Source organism: Euprymna scolopes, chromosome 1, assembly GCF_053919585.1.
Source record: "Euprymna scolopes isolate OS-2025 chromosome 1, ASM5391958v1, whole genome shotgun sequence".
Taxonomy (NCBI): Eukaryota; Metazoa; Mollusca; class Cephalopoda; order Sepiida; family Sepiolidae; genus Euprymna; species Euprymna scolopes.
Window position 1 is genome coordinate 167,163,473 of NC_136482.1, and position 3,782 is coordinate 167,167,254.

The 3,782-nt window shown below is 36.4% G+C and overlaps 1 pseudogene; it reads left to right on the forward strand.

The window, feature by feature from the left end:
• Positions 1–3,014: 3,014 nt before the first annotated feature.
• On the forward strand, positions 3,015–3,131 carry LOC145285097 (5S ribosomal RNA; annotated as a pseudogene).
• The last annotated feature ends 651 nt before the right edge of the window (positions 3,132–3,782 follow it).

The window sequence follows — 3,782 nt, forward strand, 5'->3', positions numbered from 1 at the left end:
AAGATCGAACAATACTTGACGGAGTGGGGTGGGTCAGTCGTCCGCGTATTAAGTTGAATCTTTAACTCCGAGTTGAACAGTTGGATTTTTGATACGGCCGAGAGCATTTGGTCGCTTTGGTGTTGTCCTAGGGACATGAGGAGATAAATTGACGGCAATAGACGCAGACAGCCTTGACAATAGATATAAACGAGGACCTAAGAAGGCAGTTTCACACACACCCAGAATCGAGTCGATATATATATATATATATGTATATATATGTGTGTGTGTGTGTGTGTGTGTGTGTTATTTGAGGAAGAAAACTGAGAATTAATAAAATAGTTATCAACGTTTCGTCCTTATTTCAGGGGACATCATCAGGATTTTGTAGAAAAATGTAAAAGAAATTTTTCCGAAGAAATCCCCTGAAATAGAGACGAAACATTGATTACTATTTTATTAATTCTCGGTTTTCCTTCTCAAATAACATAAGGTCAACAATCGCGTGTATTTTTATTTTATTTTTACTCATATACATACATATATTTATATATATATATATATATATATATATATATATATATATGTATGTATGTATGTATATGTGTGTGTGTGTGTGTGTGTGTGTGTGTGTGTGTGTGTGTGTGTGTGTGTGTGTGTGTGTGTGTGTGTGTGTGAAGCATCGGCGACTGTGTTTTTCGTGTGTTTGTTGCGTTTTATTTTTCTTCTTGTAGACCCGCATGCGCCCTCATCGACAGTCGCCAGTAAAAAAAAAAATGACAATACGGCCATAAGAATCTGAACGAAAAATCCACGGCACATACGACGTTTGAGGTCAGCGACTTGTCGGTGGGGGCCACCTGGGGTCACAAAAGTACTAGCATTTAAACAAACGCTAACAGAGAAAATATCCAACATGAGCTTTCAATAGTGATGTGCTATGAACACTATGTTTGTTTGTTCTTTTTTTTTTTTTTTCGTGTGCAGGGATCCAGTTGTGTCTGTTAATCTGTGGTGTCAATTTCCTAACCACCTGAAAGCCGTAAATTCTCCTATTCCTCAAAATGATTTGGCATATCAGGACGAAACAGATTTAGTCTAGCATTTTTTTCCACAGAGACTAAGCTACTATATTTTGAATCAATTCTTACAATTACAAGGTTCCGGCATTATTTTAGTTTGCCTTGAAGCCTTATGATCACTTATAGAGGGGCATAAACAAATGCAAACGATATTACAACGTAATAGAAATATAAAAAAGAAAACCAAAAATATTTGTAAGTTCATCAACGATTCAGCAATGATCCAAATCTTAGAGGAAGATCTTTTGTCTGTAGTTGAATGAGGACGTAAATGGATGTTAACATTCAATGCTGCTAAGACTAAACTTCTTTCTTTTAACAATTACAAGAAACCTTCTCAACCACTAATAGCCATGACTAATAATACGCTAACTTAAAGCTCTTCCTCAACTTAGCATTCACAGGCAACATCAATTGAAAAAATTCTCTGAGGACATTACCAAGGTTTCTGCAAAAGTGGACTCTCTCTACCGTGCTAGAAAGCTACTCACACTTTACAACATCGTTTATATCTACAAAGCCACCATTCGGTCATGCATGGAACATTGTTTTCACATCTGGACTGGTGCCTCTGCCATTAGTCTCTCGCTTTTAGACAGGCTTCAAAAACAGTCTCCAATCTAACAGATCCCGCACTATCAACTAATCTCCAACTGCTGTCCCATCGCCGCAATATTGCATCCCTGTGTCTATTTTACAAGTATTTTAATGGAAACTTGGCCGACAAACTCGAAACACTGGTAACCCCTTAAGGTAAATACCTCCGAATTACTGAACAAGCAATACAATCCCACCCTTGTAATGTAGAGATCCCTATTGCCAGAAAGTCCTATACTCTAATAGTTTCCTCCTCGAACTACTAGACATTGTAATTCCATCCCTGTTCCCTGCTTCTCTTACTGTAGTGATATTCAGAAGTGGAAATTTAATGTGAATAGACATCTCGTTTCTAAACTCTCTGCATAATATCTCTATAGATTTGCTTCTAAATAGTAGTCCCTTACGTCTAAATTGCATTATGCATTGTTTGGATGTATTACAGTAAAAAATAATTAAAAGATGTCTTTTGTATGGCTGATGAGAATAAAGCGAATCTATATATCTATAAAGAAAAAGAAGGTGTGTGTGTGTGTACATTTCCCTAGAAACTACTCTGTGAATTTTCAGTCTACAGACTCGAAATTCGACATAAAGGGTATTGAGATTAGGGAAAATATATTTAATTGGTTTTCGGCCAGAAATTTGGCTGTCAAGGGACCAAAGTTCAACGATTTGACCTTTGAAAACTCTATCAAACTCCTCCGCCAATTTTGGATTGAAACACTTGAAATTCTAGATGTAGGTTACTTGGACATGGATCTAACTTTGTAATTAGATTTGTGCACAAAACAATAAATGTAAAGGAGTCAAAATTTGGGTCATTTTTTTTTAAATTTGACCTCTTCAGTCTCTACTAAATTACTCAGCCAATTTTTGGTTTAAACATTGGAAATTTTACATAAACTGTATTCAGACATAACGCAAGTTTTTTAATCAGTTTTTGGCCGAAAATTTTGTTACCAAGGGATCAAAGATCAAAAGATTTTACCTTTGCGGTCTCTAGCAAACTATTAAGCCAATTTGGAGTCTAAACATTTGAAATTTTACATAAAGGGTATTCAGACATGTTTTTTAGTTAGCTTATAGGCGAAAATTTGTCTGGCAAGAGGTAAAAGTTTACAGAGTTGACCTTTGCAGAATCTACCAAACTCCTTCACCAATTTTGGGTCTAGACACTTTAAATTTTAGATGTACGGTACCTGGACATGAGTCAAACTTTTGAATATATATATATATATATACATATGCACATAAAGTTATGAACAGTACATAGGGCCCGAGCACAGCCGGGCTGTGCTACTAGTTAAAAACAAGAAAATTACTTGTGAATATTAAATGTGTATATAACGTATATACGGCATAATCACGTTGACACTCCGGTTCTCGTCAGATCACCGAAGTTAAGCAACGTTGAGACTAGCTAGTACCAGATGGGTGACCATTTGAGAATTCTTGGCGCTGTATGTGCTTTCCGCTTATCTCGGCATTGTTTCCAGTCGTCCTGAACCTCCACTTGCCACTGGTATGCAACAATGTTGAATCAGGAGAGGTGTGGTTGGAGATTGCGTAACTCTTGCCACTAAAATTTCCCGCGCAGGCACCCTTACAGTGGGTATCCATAGTCTGTCAAGACTGAAGGAAGCCTTCATATAACGTTAAAAAGAGAGTTTGTTTCTCGCTTTCGGACGAAACATGTCCCTTAGAACTGAAGATTTAATAAGTCAAACTTATACACCTGAAATATGTCGGACGTTACATCGACTGAAATGTTGTGTGAACAACACTTTAGATTAGTCCGAATATTGTAAATAATATTAAATTGAATAGAATTTTCTTACGATTTTTTGGTTATAATATCTTTAATTTAAAAAGGCGGTTTTTTGGGGGTTTTTTTTGTTTTTTGCTCTATCTAATCGGTGTAATTACAATCATTTAAAAACAATTATGTCTTCTTTTCGGAACGTTGAATAGTTGAATACAAGATGGTAAAAAGCAAATTCGCACAATTTTCTTATTTCAATTCAAGCTAGGCCGAAAAGCCGCTGACACAGCTTGCGATATCAACAAACCATTAAGCCCAGAAACCACTACTGGACGCAGAGCAGAATGGTGATTTAA